The sequence below is a fragment of the Zingiber officinale genome, chromosome 11B (assembly GCF_018446385.1).
Source record: "Zingiber officinale cultivar Zhangliang chromosome 11B, Zo_v1.1, whole genome shotgun sequence".
Classification (NCBI taxonomy): Eukaryota; Viridiplantae; Streptophyta; class Magnoliopsida; order Zingiberales; family Zingiberaceae; genus Zingiber; species Zingiber officinale.
In genome coordinates this window covers 34,920,773-34,940,312 of record NC_056007.1, presented here as the reverse complement: position 1 = coordinate 34,940,312, position 19,540 = coordinate 34,920,773, and the positions used below count along the sequence as shown (strand labels likewise).

General features: G+C 37.6%; 1 pseudogene; it reads left to right on the top strand.

The window, feature by feature from the left end:
• LOC122033880 overlaps positions 1–18,436 on the top strand; it is a 118,572-nt pseudogene extending 100,136 nt beyond the window's left edge.
• The last annotated feature ends 1,104 nt before the right edge of the window (positions 18,437–19,540 follow it).

The following is a 19,540-nucleotide window of genomic DNA, read 5'->3' as shown; positions in this document are numbered from 1 at the left end:
TGCACACACTTCCAGAAGTGTGATGTAAATCTGCTGTCTCTGTCTGATATAATGGTCCGTGGGACTCCATGCAGCCTGACAATCTCCTTGAGATACAACTGAGCTAGCTGCTCCATGGAGTAGAATATTCTAATAGCTAAGAAGTGGGCTGATTTAGTCAACCTGTCAACTATTACCTAGATGGCATCAAAACCATTCGTGGTTCTGGGTAGTCCCACTATGAAGTCCATAGAGATATCCTCCCACTTCCATTCTGGGATCTGTATAGGCTGCAGAACTCCTCCTGGTCGCTGATGTTCTGCCTTGACCCTCTGACAGGTGAGGCAGATGCTAACATATCTGGCGATGTCTCGCTTCATCCCGGGCCACCAAAAATGGTTCTTCAGGTCTTGATACATTTTGGTGGAACCTGGATGCATCGCATAAGGAGTCCTGTGAGCCTCATCTAAAATCTGTCTCCGTAGCTCCTCCTGATCTGGAACACCGAGTCTGTCACCAAAATACAACACCCCGCTATCGGACACTCTGAATTCTCCACTTCCTGATTCTGCTAGCCCTTGCTTGATTTTCTGAATTTCAGGGTCCTGCTCCTGAGCTGACTGAATATAACCAAGCAAGGTGGACTCTAAGGTCATAGTAGAGAGCTGTCCAACGATGAGTTCAAGACCGAAATCTACGATATCCTTCTGTAGGGGCGGTGACATGGCTGTAAGAGATAATAAGGTAGCACTGGATTTTCTGCTAAGGGCATCTGCTACCTTATTGGCTTTCCCTGGATGGTAGAGGATGTCTACATCGTAGTCCTTGACCAGCTCAAGCCATCTGCGCTGTCGCATATTCAGATCCTTCTGAGTGAAGAAGTACTTCAGACTCTGATGATCTGTATACACTCTGCACTGAGCTCCATATAAGTAATGTCTCCAAATTTTGAGAGCGAACACTACTGCTGCAAGTTCAAGGTCATGAGTAGGGTAATTCTTCTCATAATCCATGAGTTGTCTGGAGGCATAGGCGATCACCTTGCCATTTTGCATCAGTACTGCTCCTAATCCCAACTTAGAGGCATCACTATAGATGTCAAAGCTGCTGATGTCGTCTGGTAGAGCCAAAATGGGAGCACTGGTCAATCTCCTTTTTAGCTCACTGAAGCTGTTCTCACAGTCCTCTGTCCACTGAAATTTTCTGTTCTTTCTGGTAAGAGTGGGGAGGCTATCCTGGAGAAGTCCTCTACAAACTTCCTGTAATATCCTGCTAATCCCAGAAAGCTCCTGATCTCGCTGGCGTTCTTGGGTCTCTTCCAATTACTTACTGCTTCTATCTTGCTGGGATCTACCATAATACCATCCTTTGAGATGATGTGACCCAGGAAGGACACCTAATCTAGCCAAAATTCACATTTCGTGAATTTGGCGTATAGCTGGTTCTGCTGAAGGGTCTGCAATACTAGTTTCAGGTGCTCTGAGTGTTCTTCCTGAGTTCCTGAGTAGATAAGAATGTCATCGATAAACACAATAACAAACTGATCTAAATACTCCCTGAATACTCTGTTCATGAGATCCATGAATGTAGCTGGAGCATTTGTCACGCCAAAAGGCATGACTACGAACTCGTAATGTCCGTATCTGGTCCTGAATGCTGTCTTCGGTATATCACCCTCCTTGACTCTGACTTGGTGATATCCTGATCTGAGGTCAATCTTAGAGAACACTGCTGCTCCCTTTAACTGGTCGAACAGGTCATCTATTCTGGGAAGAGGATACCTGTTCTTGATCGTGACCTAATTCAGTGCTCTGTAGTCTATGCATAGCCGCATGCTTCCATCCTTCTTCTTCACGAACAGTACAAGCGCTCCCCAGGGTGAGTGACTAGGGCGTATGAAGCCCTTGTCAAGCAGCTCCTGTAGTTGCTCATGAAGTTCCTTCAGTTCTGCTGGAGCCATGCGGTAAGGCGCTTTGGAAATAGGATTTGTGCCGGGGAAGAGCTCTATCTCAAATTCAATCTCCCTGACTGGTGCTAGGCCTGGTAACTCTTCAGGGAAGACTGCTGGGTAGTCACATACAACTCGGACCTCTGCTAGCTGTTGGTCCTGGTCCTGGCTGGTATTGACTACCTGTGCTAGGTACCCCGTACATCCCGAATCCATCAACTTCTGTGCCTTCATAGCTGAGAGAAATTTTCTGGCTTTTCTCTTTGGTTCTCCGATGTACTCGAACTGTGCTTCTGCTTCGGGTTGGAATACGACTTTCTGTTTACGGCACTCTATGGAAGCACCGTATCTGATCAGGAAGTCCATTCCAAGGATGACGTCGTAGTCAGTCATTTCCAGCAGGATCAGATCACAAAAGAGTTCCCGGTCTGCTATAATGACTGGCACTGCTCTGAGCCAGTGCGTTGATGCCATGACCTCTCCTGAAGGTAGTGCCGTCAGAAACTGACCACTGAGTACCTCTGGGGGTATTTCTAATTTCTCGGAGAACATCCGGGCTATATATGAATGGGTTGCCCCAGTATCAAATAGAACAGTAGCACTATACTGAAAAATGCTAATCTGACCTGTGACGACTGTCGAGGCATTTGCTACGTCCTCTCTGGTGAGTGAGTAGATCCTCGCATTCGCCATAGCTGGAGGGGCTTCTAATCGGCCCTGGCTGATGAGTGGACCTTCTAGAGATGCCTACATCTGATGTAACTGAGCTGGCTGGCCTGCATACTGGATCTGCTGTGGCTGAGGAAGACCGGTCTTGTTCGGGCACTGCTTGGCCATGTGCCCTTCTTGTCCACATTCAAAGCATCCTCGTGTGCCCTTGCGACAAACCCCTGGGTGGAATTTCCCACAAGTGGCACACTTTGGATAACTGGGTCGCTTGCTAGATGGTCCTCCTTTTGAGTCACTCCCTGATTTGCGCTTGCTATTGGAGTTCCCTTTCCAGTTAGAGCTGTGGCCTTGCTGTTTTTGAGTGTGAGAGTTTCCTTGGCCCTTGGACTCTGAGAAGACTTGCCTCTGCTGCTTCATGCTGTTCTGGTAGTGCTCTGTGGTCAAGGCGCTGCTCACCAACTCCTCTGTGGTTTGTGGCCTATGTATGCCACCAGCCACGTTCACTGCTATCTCTGGCCTCAGCATCTTGAGCATCAACCTAATCCGTTCCTTTTCTGTGCTGACCATAGACGAGCCAACCTGTTGAATTTCTTCACGGCTTCCTCAACTGATAGGTTGCCCTGGCGAAACTCAGTGAACTCGTCATAGTGGCGGGTTGTAACCCGCATATGAAAGAACTCCTCAAAGAATTCTTTCTCAAAGTCGGCCCATGTCATCTGGTTCACTGGGCGCTTCGTTCTGATTCTTTCCCACCACATGCGTGCGTCTCCTGTCAGGCAGAAGGAGGCACACTTCACCTTCTCGTGTTCTGGCCAGTCCAGAAGCTCCATCGTGCTCTCCAGTGTTTTGAACCAGGCTTGTGCATCCCATGGTTCACTAGCGCCTGAGAAGTTCTCTGGCTTGACTCGCTGCCACTGGATCAGATAGGCTTCCTTTCTTGGCTCAGCTGCTGGGACTGCTGGTGCTGGTACTGGTGCTGGTGTTGGCGCTGTAGGCTGAGCTGGTGGAACCTCTAAGACTTCTGGAGTCGTCAGGTTCGGTTCCGGGGTGACTGTGGGGGTATTCTGCTGATTAGCCTTTAAGGTGGCTATTTCCTGTTGCTGTTCAGCTAGCTGCTGCTGTAACTGAGCCACTAATGCTGTAAGGTCTGGAGGAGGCACTGAACTGCCTGCCTCTTGTTGGGGCTCAGTAGCTAGTGCCCTTCTAGCTGGGCGTCCTCGTGCCATTTCTAAAGACATAGAGAACATATGTATAACTAATACTATCACAGTTATATAATTACTGATATCATGTTCAAAGACTATCTCATACTAACAGGAAGTAGGCATATAAACATGAACTGTAACTAGAAAGCAAGAACAATAAAGAGAGGGGAGGTATTCTTACTTGGAAGCTGCAGGTACAATGCTGATGTGTGTGTAGGAAGTATGGAACACTGCTCTGATACCACTCTGTAACGACCCACCTTCCACTACTAGGCTGTAAGGCGAATCGCTACGGTTACTGTGCTAAGCTGCGCGGAAAATTGATCTAATTTGAGTTTTTAATGCTACTGATATCTGACCTAATACATGATATTGGTTCTACCTGTGCTAAGGGAGATGATCTAAGGGATACCTGGTGTATCCTACATCCCCTACGGTCAAGGAGCTGGACTGATAAGTTTCTTGGACGAAACCTGAGCTTCCCAATCGATCCGAGCTGGATTGGATCGATTGCTCTTGGTTGGATCGGTCCGTGGATCGATCGGAGCTGGGGAACGTTCTGTTCCCGACTGGATCGGTCGGCAGACCAATCCAGGTGTGGCTGGATCGGTCGGTCGGACCGATCCAGGTATGTCTGGATCGGTCGGCTGACCGATCCAGGCACCTGAAATCTCCTGGGACGCTACTGTATCGTGCTGGATCGGTCGGCTGACCGATCCAGTGACATAGCCAGGCCCTGATCGGTCGGGAGACCGATCAGAGTCTGATTTCACCCGGGGACTCGGATTTCAGCACTTTGGCGTGCCAAAACCCCACTTAACACCTAACTAATGCATCATAACTATTCTAACAACATATAATAACATTCCAACGACATAAACTAGTAATCTGACTTAACATAGGGCATAGTTTAGGAATTCATGGCAACACATAACTAAAAGTGCCTAGAACATGGAAACCAAAACCAATAAATAAAATGCTAAAGTAAATGCTAAAGAGTCTAATGCTCAATTTGCTATGTCCCCTAAGGACCTTTGATTCCAGTTCCATACACACACATCCTCATCTGCATTGACCTCCAGCCTCCACTGCTAGTCCACTTTTCCTTTACCTTTATCTGCAGTATAAGAAAAGTAGTATCTGTAAACTAACAAGCTTAGTAAGAAACCATCTACATCACAAAAACATGCATTCGGTGCAATATGGTTTTTAAAGCATGCTATTTGAAAATATGCACTGAACTTGCTAAGTCATGGTATACTGAAATCATAAAGCATAACACATAAGCATGGCATGAGCACTGAATCATATCGTAGCAAGCAATAAAACACTGAACTGAACATAAGCTAAACTAACTGAAACTAAATCTGTAACTGGAAACAAACTCAACTAGCATAATTGATTTTGAGTTTTGAAATCTAATACATAATAGGTGAAAATACTAAACATGTTGTTGGGCCCGGCAACTGTACTTGCTGTGCGCACATCCCTACTAGACCCGGGGTTGCAAGTCCCGAATTTAGCAGGGTTGTCTAGGCTATCTGAACCTAGGGACGACTGTGGGAGTCCAACCCAATGGATATCTAATCCAGTACAGTGCCACTGAAAATAAAATACTGATATCTATAGCTAACTGATATAACATGCTGTTTCTAGGTTATCTGAACCTAGAGCTAGGTTATCTGAACCTAGAGGCGACTGTGGGAGCCCACCCATTGGACCGTAGTCCCATAAAACTGAACTAAACTAATGTGCTGGTTTAAATGCCTCTAATGCATTTAACTGAGCTATTAAATACAACTGAGGTGGTATTTAGCTACACTAACATTTTACCGAACACTTGGTGTGCTCCAACTCTCTCCTCTAATAGGGAGATCACCTCTAGGCACCCGACAACGTCAAGAATCTCCAACTAAAGGAGAACAACGTGTCCGGCCCGTCTAGAGGTGTTCAACTAGATCCCTAAATCCTCGAGGAGGGTTTAAACATACCCTATGTGCCGAAAAAACCTGCATATAGCTAAAACTAATGCGTAGGAAACCAACCGGAGCTATTATATCGCAGGTGAGGGGTTTCTTACCTCGTACGCTAAATTCCTTACAATTCTATTCGCTAGAATTCCGGTGGAGATGACTTTCTCGACGACCCGCTCACGTCTTCGCGTTCCTCTCGCGGAGAAGAACCTCTTTCGTGTTGGAGTCGTTGCCGGAAGATGAGCCGAGAGTCCTTGGGTTTGGGCGCCGAGAGAGGAGGAGGAGGAGGAGGTGGCGTCGGCGTTGAGGGTTTGGAGAGGGAGGAGTTTGCCGAACCAAGCAAAATAAACCAAACCCACTTAACCCTTCTATTTATATTAAGTGGTAATTCCGGTCAACTCTAATATAAATATAGATGTTTCTCCTTTCTCTCAGCACAGCCCTGCTGGGTTCACTGGTTACTAACATTATCCCTTAAATCATAGGTCTCGGGTTCGATTCCCGCTTAGGCCGTTTTCGTTTATATTGATTTCTGCTACTTCCACTACTCGGAAAATTCCGGAAAAATATCTAAAAATTCCAGAAAAATCATACTATATTTCTAAAACAGTTTTGAGAATTTTCGGGCGTTACAATCTCCCTTTGATCACATAAAAAAAATATGAAAAAAATACAAACAATAGTTAGAATTTTTTTTTAAAAAAAAACTAAGGGTTTTTTAATAGAACTAATAGTAAACTAATATTTTTCAAAAATAATTTTTAAAAACTTCTCAATTTTACTAATTAATTCTTTATTTTGATAAAAATAATTTAAAAATTATTAATGTTTTCAGAGAAACCCTAAAAAATTTAATCAAGGTCAAAAAGAAGGAGATACATAAGTGGAAAATTTTTAACAATAAACAAATATTAATTTTAACTAAAATAATATTTTTGAGCATGAATATTGATTGTAACAATTAAATTATTAAAAAAATTTCATAATTTTTTTGGATATGTAAAATTTAATGGTTATCCAAAGAAAAAAATTAAAGTATTCAAAAATAATGTTATATCATTTTTAATAATAAAACAATTTATTTTGGGAAAATATTATAATAATTCAAATAATATTTGAAAAATATTGAAAATTTTTACAATGATAGAAAACATTATGTTTGATCATAAAAAAATAAAATTTTATAAAAACACATCAGAAAAATAATTTTAATGTTTAAAATACTATTTTCTTTAAGAAATTCATAGAAAATAAATTAACAGCCCAAAATTTTCAATTTTTTTTATTTGTAGATAATATTTCCATTTTGAATCGATAAAATTTTGAATAGAAAATATGAATAAAAAGTTGATGTAATAATTGAATTTGCCAAAACATTAAATTAAGTAAATTAATTTTCTAGCATGCATAAAAATTAATTTATCGAGCTAAGCATGATTTTGATATCCAAAATAAAATATCTCCTACTAGATTAATAAAAAAATTTTATGGTATATGATTTCTAGGAATTTTTATAATTTGGCCCTTGTAAAATTATAAATATTAGTTTAGTCCTCCAGAAAATCTAAAATTATTTTGTGGAGCATATGAATTTGAACTTGTAAGATTTCTTTTTAATTTTAATTTTTCTATCTCTTCTTTTAATTTCTCATTTCCAATTTTTATTTCATGAAAATCCTCTAATAAGCATGATTTTGCTAAGGTGATTCTTACTTCTAAATTCTCCCTTTTTATTTTGATATTCTTAGTTTTAAGCTTACATAAGGATTTAGATATTAACTTAATACCTTAGTATAATTGGTGAGGAGGTAAAAGGCATACCTCACTTAATATGTCGAATTCGAAATTGGATGTTCCACCTTCGTTGCTGCTTTCCTCTGAAGTGGCTCCCCCTTCATCGATGCTTTCCTCTTGGTAGTTGGCTGTGAGCGCGATTCCAACGTGGGCCTTGATTTGATATTCGGATGTTGATGTTTCGTCCCACGTCACCTTACAATTTTTGTATTTTATCCGTCTTGGCCCTTTTTCCTTTTTTTTCAGCTTCGGGCAGTTGCCCTTGATGTGTCTTTCTTCTTGACAGTTGTAACATCGTACTTTTCTTCTTTCGGGGAGAAACTTTTTGGCCTGCTTCTTATTAAATTTGTTAGTCTTAAAAAATTTATTTAGTTTTCTTACCATGTATGCTTGCTTGTGTTCGCTTACTGATAAGTCTAAATCTAGTTCCTTCTTCTGGGCTTCTAGTGCTAGGTTCTATGTTGACTCTTTTTCTTTTCTTGAGTTTACACATTGAGATTCATGTAATTTGAATATAGGAAAAAGATTCTCTAGTGTAATTACCTCTAAGTCCTTTAAGATGTAGTAGGAGTCGACAATCGATGTCCACTTCGGTGTTCTCGTTAAGGCGTTAAGCACATATCAGAGAGAGTCATGATTCATTACTGTTTATCCGAAGTTTGTCAGACCAGTGATCAGCTCTTTGATTCTAGCATGTAGATGAGCTACCGTTTCTTCCTTTTCCTTCCGTAGGTTCGTTAGTTGATTCCAGAATAGGTCTTATTTCGCTAGCTTTGCCTCCGACGTTCCTTCATACAATTCCAAAAATTTCTCCTAGAATTCTTTGGCTATCTCATAGGCTCTGACCCGATTAACTTCCTAGGGTGGAAGTACACTCAACAGATGGAAATCGGCTCGTCTGATCACTACGAAGTCGCTTGTTTTTTTTTGGTCCATTGGTATTCTTCTTTTTTAGCTCCTTGTTGATCTTTGTACACTACAAAATCATATTTAATTATTAATAATAAATCAAAATCTACTTTAAAAAATACCTCCATTTTATCTTTCTATGAAGTGAACTCCCCCTCACATTTTGGTGGATAGATGTTAGGTCCAGACATCATCTTGGTGCTTTAGTCAGCGGTTAGTCCTTTTGAGGCAATTAGACTCTGATTGATACCAATTATTAGTCCATGTTAGGCCAACTAAAGGGGGGTGAATAGCCCTGAAACTAAAGTTTGAATTTTCTCTTGCTTGAACTTAGCAAGGATACAAGTTAGTTAAGTATAAACAATTAGCATTAAAAAAATAACAACTTAGGGAAATGACTAAGAGACACTAGAGATTACTTGGTTAAAACCAGTGAGGTTGTTAATCCAAGCCAATTGAAAGCACACTAAAATTCTCCTTCGTTGAAGGTGGAGAAGCCTCTTATACTCTTTGATAGCTAAGAAAGTAACTACGAAGTTAATACGTAAGTTGTTATTGAATTCCTAGCTTCATGGGTCTTTTATAGCCACGAGAAAAACCTATCTATTGTTCGGAGGCGCCTTTAAGATGGTCTAAGGCTCCTTTAATAAGATAAGTTTTATCAGCCAAAGTTAAAACTTTATCTTTAGCTAACGGCTATTGAAGACGCCTTCAACAAGCTTGAAGGCACCTTCCATGGGGCTTTGAGGGTGCCTTCCTTAGGCTATAGAAGGAGCCTGCCACAAGGTAGATCAACCTCTAGCTAGTCTTCTTCACGTGGGTGATGCTCTGGTTATCCGGAGTTGAGCTCACCCAAATCAAACTATGACCTTCTCCTTGAGTAGGCTTTCTCCCTGGCTTCTTGTCCCTCGAATACACTGTGCGTGTCCTTCTCATCCACTGGTGTACTATTCCGTAGGTTCTCATCCCTTGGATACACCTAGCTCATTAACTCGATTTCCGTGCCATCCTTCTCATCCGTCGCATCTTCCGTTCGACTTCTTGTGCTTCTAAGTTCCTGCACACTTAGTGATCGAAAGTTCTAACTATGGTTAGGCAAGAGGAAAATCTATGTGGGTTAAGGAGGACCGCAATTGATGATCGAAAGTCCATCGAGAAGTTGGCAAAATCCTAGTGGGTGAATGGTTGACCGGACACTTAGTGAGGAAGTCCCAAAAGGTTATGGTTGACAGAATGTTGGGCAAGGGAATTCAAAATTTGGATTAATCAAGTTAGGATTCGGAAATCGATTGGGGATAGTTAATTGACCCTAATCTAATCGATCATAACTTAATTTGCAAGAGCACAGAAGGTGCTGGAATCAATTGGGAAATTGATTCTAGTATCCCTAATCAATTAGAAGTGTTGAATCAATTGAGAAGAAAGCTCAATCGATTGGGAGATTCACAAAGGAAAATCGTGATAAGAATGGCTGAATCGATTAGGCCAATAAAAAAAGAGTCGTCTGTAGGTGCGCAAACAGTCAGATGACATGACAATTGATTGGGGAAAAGTTAAATTGATTAGAGGTGTCAAGTGAATCCTAGAAAAGGTTTTTTTGCAAAAGGTTGAAGTTATCTTCTTTTCCACTCTTCATTGTCGGTTCTTGGGTGCTTGGAAACAAAGTGTTGATGTATTTTCCACCACCAAGAGGCAAATACAAGAAAGAAGAAAGCAAGCTAAGCAAGAGTTCATTGTTGTAAATTGTGTTCAATTTTCTTTGTATTTTCATGTGTTTATTATTGCTATATTTCTCCTATTGTGCTTATATGAGGCTTCTCCACCTCCACGAAAGAGGTTTCATAATGTATCTATGAGTGAGGAGAGTGGACCCTTGGATTAGTCACCTCAAGGAGATGAATACTAAGTAAAATCAAGGGTGTTAGCATTGTTTCAAGTTTCCACTGCAAATCATCATCATTGAAGCAATTGGAGCTAACCACCCCCTCTAGCTCCTGAAGTATCCTAAAAAGTGGTATCAAAGCGAGATCACTCTTCATTGGACTAATCGTCGAGAGAGCAACGAGTTAGAGGAAGAAGAAGACATTAAAGCTTGAAGCCTTTAATTTCAAAGTTAAGAAATTATCATTCAAGGAGCTCAAGTTCAAAAATAGAGTGTCAAGATGGATTTGGATATGATATGCGAGCACCTCCACCATACAAAATTGGAAGCTTTGATCTTTGGAAATCAAGGGACAAAAATTACTTTATGATGGAGATAGAGTAATGGTTTGCTCTAATAGAAGAATTTCAAGCTCCAACGGATAGCAAAGGGACACACGTCAAGAAAATACAATGGACCGAGGAGCAACTAAGAAAATTTGAGGCAAATGATAAGGTAACCAAATTTTTATTTAATTTATTTCCTAACAATATCTTATGCAAACTAGGAAATTACAAGAGCACAAATGAGTTATGGAGAAAATTTGCCAAGCTTAATGAAGACCCCTCCACTTTTCCAAATTAAGAAAAATATAAAGAGGAAGAATCATTGGATCAAGAGGAAGAGAATTCAGAAGTTGAAAGATGTTCAACATCCGAAGAAGAAATTTAAGAAGCATCCACCTCAAGGATTGGGGGGCATAGACCATTGACGTCGGAACAAAAAAAAAGCATCATCATCATCCGAAGTTAATAAGGAAGAAGAAAGTGTCACTTCCACAAGTCAACAAAGTAAAAAATTATGAAGATAAATCAATTTCAAGTTACAAAAATAAAAATCACATTATATGCTTTGAGTGTAGGGAAAAATGACACTATAAGAGCAAGTGTCCCAAATTGATCAAGAAGAAGGGTCAAGTGGCACCTAAGTGTCCCAAGGGCAAGAAGAAGAAGAAGTCAGCCCCATGGTATGAAAAGACAAGGAGAACATTGTGTATTTTTCTTTCAATCAAAAGGTACATTATCTAAATCAATATCCTAAGGGAAGGCTTAACAAGAAAGAAATATCAAATCAATGGTGAGCTTCAAAGAATAATACTAAAGTACCATTAGTTAATGGTATTTCTTTAAATAATGATAAAAATCATACTAGAAATAAATTTTATTATTTTAATACTATTTATCATAAAATAAAAAGCATGAAAAACCAAGGGTAAATTATAAATCATTTCATGCTAGGATTACCTCATCTAAGGTTAGGAAGGTGTTGGTGCAAGCTGCACCAGAATCAAACCTAAGTTTTGATGTTGTCAAAGGTTCAAGTTAAGTCTTGTTGTGATCTAACAAGTTTACTGAGTGTGCAGAATGTTTACTCAACCGGGAAAGACCTAGTTGGAGGCTAGGCAGGAGAAATCTTAGCAGATCGTGGAACACAGGTGAAAGTCCAAGTAGGTCGAGGGGAGACGAAGCTTGGCAGTGTGATCGAGAGGTCTGAAGGACCGAAGATCAAAGGAAAAGTCCTGAGGAGCCGATCAAGGCTGAGTGAGAAGTCCAAACTAGATCTGGAGGATCAAAGTTTGGCAGGTAGGTTGAGGTAAGCAAACTGGAGGAGCGACAGTGAGGTCGGGTTCCCCGAGGGAACAACCTTAGGTCGCTGATCCAACTGAAAAAACCGGGAAGGTTTCCAAGTTGAGATCAAGAACAGTTCTACTGTTCTTTTATTACTCATGCATTATTATACTGTTATGCTAACATCTGTGTTGCAGGGTGTTTTGTTGTTCTAACACTGTTTTGCAGGTCTAAGCGGATCGGTCAACCGAACCAGAGGACCGGTCGACCGAACCAAGTAAGATCAGCACAGAAGTCAGTCCAGATCAGAACTGAGCTAGAGTCCGGTCAAAGCTTGATCGGTCGACCGAAAAGTAAGATCGGTCGACCGAACCTATTGACTCAGCAAGCCAGTTCATTAGCACCGAATCAGCAAGCAAAGGAAAGAAGGGCTGATTGGTCGACCGAACAAGAGGATCGGTCGATCGATCCAATCAACATTTAATCAGCATTAAAGGGTGATCTTGACAGATTTCAGCGAACAAGGAAAAACCTTGTTCGGTCGACCGATAAAAGGATTCGGTCGACTGAACCATTGAAGGCAAATTAAAGCACAATTACGAGCCAGCGTTAGATTGCCAGCTGGAGGTGATCGAAGTTGGTTCGGTCGACCGAACAGGGGATCGGTCGACCGAACCCTCAGTACTCCTATAAAACCAGGCTCGAAGATAGAGGCGAAAACAACTTTTCTGATCAACTCTTGTGCTCGTTTGCAATCTGTCCACACTACAAGTCTTCATCAAATTTGCAAGCGACTTCATCTGATTGTCGACTGAGCTACAACTTAAATTCTGCAATTGTCGGTATAGCTTTATTTTTGTACTGCACTTTAATTCTGTAAGATAGTAGAAGTGTTACTATCTTACATATCTGTACTTGTACGATTCACTTCTTTCCGAGGAGTTCGGAAAGAAGGATTATAGTGTTTTGCCCATCGGTGCGGTCAAGGACCGCGGGCCTTCGAGTAGGAGTCGAGCTAGGCTCCGAACGAAGTAAACGATTGTATCTCCTTTCTTATTTTCCGCTGCACGATTCTGACTTAAAAAGAAAATAATAGTTTTAAAAAAAAGAAGCGATATTCACCCCCCCCCCCTCTATCGCGCTACTCGATCCTATCAATTGGTATCAGAGCAAGGTTAGCTCTGAAATTTCTTAGCCGATTTTCTAAGCATCTTTAAAATCTTTTCTTTTCTTAAAATTTCTTTAATATTTTTCATTATCTCTATTTTTTCAAGCACTACTAATCCCAAGACAAAAGTCTTGGAAATATTTCTTTTTATCTGTGCTTTGCAAGGATGTCGAATTCATATCAAGAAGGCTATAGCACGGTCCGACCTCCACTATTCAAAGGAGAAAACTTTAGCTACTAGAAGAATAGGATGGAGTGTTTCCTGAAGTCTGGCATCGAGCTCTGGTTCACAATCTTGAAAGGTTATACTCCTCCAACGAAGGACGGAACAACTCTAGAACCGGAAGAATGGACTCCACAAATGGTCAAAAAGGCACAACTAAATTACAAGGCGATCAACACCATTCAGTGTGGACTCACAATGGAGGAATTGAACCGAGTTGGTCCCTATGACAACGCCAAAGACTTGTGGGACTCACTAATCAAATTACACGAAGGAACCGACGACTCAAAGGTAAACAAATGAGATCTTCTTTTAAATAATTTACTTAATATAAAAATATTTCCTGGAGAGACGGCCTCGCAACTACACGCCCGACTGAAAGACATACTCAACGGTCTTCACCTGATCGGACACGAACTCAAAAATCGTGACATGATAAGGTACGCTCTGAACGCCTTTCCGAGGAATGCTTTGTGGGCATCAATTGTAGATGCATACAAAGTTTCCAAAGATCTTTCAATTTTTAAGTTAGATGAATTGTTTTGCGAGTTGGAATTACACAAGCAATCTAACATGAGCCATGTCGAGAAAGGAGTTGCTTTGTATGTAGGTTCAAACAAAGAGACAAAATGAAAAATGAAGATCGAGTCTGAAAGTGAGTCAGACTTAGATTCAACAAACGAAGAAGAACTAGTCAACATGGTCCAAAGATTGTTGACTAAGAAAAAGTTCAGAAGAAATACCAAAAAGATTCCACCGAACCAGATCCAAAACAAATCAGAAATGATTTGTTATGGATGCAACAAAAAGGGGCATTTCAAAAACGAATGCCCAAATCGGAAAGAAGAACGACCCAAATCGACAAGACGGAAGAAAGCACTTCAAGCGACTTGGGACGAAACCTCTTCCGACGAATCCGACACGGAACAAACGAAGCACTCGAGTCACCTTGCATTTATGGCAAGGAACGAAGATTTTGAGTCCGAGTCTGACGAAGAATACGAGTCCGAGATCGACCTCAATTCCGAGAGAAGCCCCGGATCGAAAGATCTGAATATGGTAACGATTTATTCAAAGTCAAATTTACTTAAAGTAGTTAAATGTTTGTTTAAAAAATTAGCAAATTCGGAAAAACAAAATAACTTGTTACTTAAGGAAATAGACCACCTTAAGCAACAAGTTAGCTTGAGTGACTCGACTAACCAAGTTCAAGTCGGAACTTCGACTCAAGTTGAAAAACTCGAGGAAGAAAATTCTGATTTGAAAGGTCAAGTCGAGCGACTCAAGAAAACTTTTGAAAGGTTCGAAATGAGATCCAAGTGTCTAAATATGGTACTTGGATCGCAACGAGCCGTGTACAACAAATCGGGGCTTGGCTATAAACCGAACAAAATAAACAAATCATACATGTCTCTAATCAGTCAAAATGTTAGAAGTCAAGTCCAAGCATGGGTTCAAACAAAACACTTAACCAAACCAATCAAACCAAACCACTACTTGGTCCCTAAGAGTCAAATCAATTACTTAGATAGACCTTATCTAAGCTATGACTCAGGGGGAGCAACTAGAAAAACAATCCAACCAACTTAATTAAACCAAACACAATACTTAGGATTAGGATTATTAGAACGGTTAGATGAAAAAGGTTTACCAACCCCTATAACATAGCACCGGAATGGATTGGGATGATAGTACGTCAAGGAACAGTTTGGAAAGTCTTCAGCAAGTGGTCTAATGATCTGACCGAAGCTACCCCAGTCAAACATGGGCTAGTTAGACCAAAATTTAGTATTAAGTTTTTTGGGCAGGAACAGTTTGGAAAGTCTTCAGCAAGTGGTCTAATGATATTCAAGTAGGCCATATGCCTCGCCACTGAACTGAAACTTATCCTTTGGATGCCTGCTTGATTAACCAAAAGCTAAGTTTGAATCTAACATGAGTTCAATAACCTCTTTCAATAAAATTATTTTAAACTTAATTAAATTATTTTAAACTTTATTAAAATTATTTCAAACTAAATAAAATTATTTTAAACTTAATAAAAGTATTTTAAACTTAATTAAAATTATTTTAAACTTAATTAAATTATTAAATTATTTTAAACTTAATTAAATTATTTTAAACTTAATTAAATTATTTCAAACTTAATTAAATTATTTTAAACTTAATTAAATTATTTTAAACTTAATAAAATTATTTGAAACTTAATTAAATTATTTTAAGCTTAATTAAATTATTTCAAACTTAATAAAATTATTTGAAACTTAATTAAATTATTTTAAACTTAATAAAATTATTTGAAACTTAATTATTTGAAACTTAATTAAATTATTTTAAACTTAATTAAATTAATTTAAACTTAATTAAATTATTTTAAACTTAATTAAATTATTTTAAACTTAATTAAATTATTTTAAACTTAATAAAATTATTTGAAACTTAATTATTTGAAACTTAATTAAATTATTTTAAACTTAATTAAATTATTTTAAACTTAATAAAATTATTTGAAACTTAATTAAATTATTTTAAACTTAATAAAATTATTTGAACTTAATTAAATTATTTTAAACTTAATTAAACTATTTTAAACTTAATAAAATTATTTGAAACTTAATTAAATTATTTAAACTTAATTAAATTATTTTAAACTTAATTAAATTATCTTAAACTTTATTAAAATTATTTCAGACTTAATAAAATTATTTTGAACTTAATTAAATTATTTTAAACTTAATAAAATTATTTGAAACTTAATATTATAAACTTAATTAAATTGTTTTAAACTTATTAAAATTATTTGAAACTTAATTAAATTATTTAAACTTAATTAAAAATTATTTTAAAAAATTATTTAAACTTAATTTAAAATTAGTTTAAAACTTTATTTAAACTTAAAACATTATTTAAACTTATTTTAAAAATTATTTTAAAACATTATTTAAACTTAATTAAAAATTATTTTAAAACATTATTTAAATTAATTTTAAAATTATTTTAAAACTTTATTTAAATTTAATTAAACTTAATTTAAAAATTATTTTGAAAACATCATTTAAACTTAATTTTAAATTATTTTGAAACATTATTTAAACTTAATTAAAAATTATTTAAACTTAATTAAAAATTATTTTAAAACATTATTTAAACTTAAATTAAAATTATTTTAAAACTCTATTTAAAACATTATTTAAACTTAATTAAAAATTATTTTAAAACATTATTTAAATTTAATTTAAAATTATTTTAAAACATTATTTAAACTTAATTAAAAATTATTTTAAAACATTATTTAAACTTAATTTAAAATTATTTTAAAACATTATTTAAACTTAATTAAAAATTATTTTAAAACATTATTTAAACTTACTTAAAAATCATTTACACTTAAAAAAAATTTTGGTTCCGTCGACCGATCAATTGGTTCGGTCGACCAAACCTTGTTTATGCCACACTAAGACTATTCAATTATTCGGTCGACCGGGCATGGTTATCGGTCGACCGAAAACATTAAATCTCATCCGTTCAACTACCCTTCACCTTCCCTCTCTCTGTGCCAAAGTTAAATTATCGGTCGACCGAATGTTTTTATCGGTCGACCAAACGACTACTCATCGGTCAAAAGGACGAGAGATTTAAGGGATCGGTCGACCGAACACTTGATCGGTCGACCGATCATCTTCTATATAAGCAAACGTGAGCAACCCTCACAACTCATCCAAATTAATTCTTCTACTCCTCTATCTATTCGCCGATTCTAGCCTCTTCCTATCCGAAAATGCCTCGGTAACATTCTTTTATTCTATTCCTTTTACAATTTTTTTTTTTGCACAATTTACTTATTGCATTTTATTTTTATATAGTGAGAAAAGTAGAGCTATTGCACAAAGAGAGGCTAGCTCTCTTAATCCTAGCCAAGATCCTAGGTTCTCTACCGACGAATTGCGTCTATCCTTTCCTAATAAAAAATTTAAGGTTATCGGTACTCGTTGTTTGGATCTCCAATTCTATCAAACCTTTTGTCCTGAGGTCATAGAGATCAATCAACACTATCAACTTGATAGCGTCATCTTTTGTAGACATGCATACAATCCTATTCTCTGTTCGAAATTTTACCACAACTTGTGCGAACTTGATCCCCATCATTTTAGGACTAGAGTTGCTACTCGAGACATGTTGTTTGATCTTGACATGTTTCTTCGATTTCTACGGATCCGACCGTCAGTTAACCGTATCTTTTTTAGTAAGTCTCTTCCTGATCCATTACCTGCTCCTTTTTCTCATCTGACTTTAGACCTCATGTATGCTGACTTCTTTGAGGGACCTCGTCCTAAAAAAATGTCAACTGTACCTCTTAGTCCAAGAGATAACGCTTTTTGTAAGATGGTTGTGTTTTGTGTTTATCCTTTATCATCTGGAGATCAGGGCGTTTTGCGTCCAGTTCATCTTTTTCTGATGTACGCCCTTAAACACAGACTAGACTTTGACCTAGGCTACTGGGTATTCAGATCTATCATTTACTATTCAGGGTACAGTACTTCACTTAAGGTTCATATGATTCAGTGTCATGTTCTCACTGCTTATATTGCCAATCTTGGAGTAGGAGTTCATCGAGGCGAGTTGATTGAGTTGTCTGACTTTGATCTTGTCGGGGTTAGGCAATTATCCTTGGCTGGGATTAAGACAAGCGCTGAAGGCCTTGTGTACAAACGAACACATCCACACTACATCCCACCGGTGGTTGACGATCCTATTGATGAGGATGATCCGGTTCCCGTTACTGCGCCTCCTCCTGTGGTCATTGATCCTGGATTTGCCATGACACCCTTCTTCGATTTTCCTCAAAGCAGTTCATATGCTCCTCCTCCTCCTCCAACTAGTGACTTCTTTACCCGTCTGCGAGATGATATTTTCAGTCGCTTTGACTCATTGGAAACAAAAATGGATGATCAGTACAGCTCTCTTCAGGGACAAGTTGCTGATATTCGTCATGAGATGATAGAACGTACTGATGCATTACAGAAGGAGCAGCAGAGGATTTTTGATTATCTGAGAGATGATGAGGATGAGAATGAGTGATTTAAGGAGTTATCTTTTGTGACTTATTGTATCTATTACTTACCTTGAATTATGACTATGTTTAATTTTCAGTGTTTCTTTTTTCAGTCTTTAGTAGTTTTTGATAACTTTTGTAGAATAGGAAAATTACTATCTAGTCTAATTTTCAAATTTATTTTTGTAAGAATCCCCATTTCAAAATTTTTGTTTTCAAAATTCTTTAAATTTTCTGGAATAGCCTAGGTCTTACTGTAGAATTGCATGATCCTATAGTTCTAGGAGTCAGCATCTCACAAGCACAGTAGGATCCCTTGTTTGATAACTTAGAATGGGTGAGATGCTTAGGTCCTAGCCCTAGATTTCAGATGCTTATGTCAGTGCATCGCTATAAATCTGGGCTTTAAATAACAAACATTGATCAATTTGAGTTGACTAGTAAGTAAAACCTTGCTAGTTATAAATGCTCAAATTGACCAACCTGAGTCTATGGCTACTATCCTATGGTAGTTAGCATTGTACAAAGGTTGGACATTTCATCATAAGGATCTCATTTCCTTAGTTTTATTACCCATGCTTGGACTTTTAGGATAAATATCATTTTTAGGGGGAGTTATCTTTACAAAAATATTTTTATACTTTAGTGCTTTCTTTACATATTTTCTCAACTTAGTAAATTTAATTTTCCAAATTGTTTTCTTCAACATCTTCTTCAAAATTTTGTTTAAAATCTTATTAAAAAAAACATTTTTTTATAGTGTAATTTCAAAATTGTTTAAATATATATATATATATATATATATATATATATATATATATATATATATATTTTTTTTTTTTTAACTTAGTAGATATACTTACAAAACACTTTAGTAAAATTGTTTTCCTTAAAAAATATTTTTCAATTAATCTTTTTTCAAAATTTATAACTTAGTAAAAATATTTTCATTAGACTTTTTACCTTAGTAAATTTTTGAATGGTTATTTTTTACTAAGAGTTTTCTTTTTTATTCTAACATTTAGTTTTCTAAATTTTTGTTTGTTCTGTCTTCCCCTATTTTTGATGTGTGTCAAAGGGGGAGAGATAGTATATTCAGGGGGAGAAGTTTATTTCAGGGGGAGAAATAA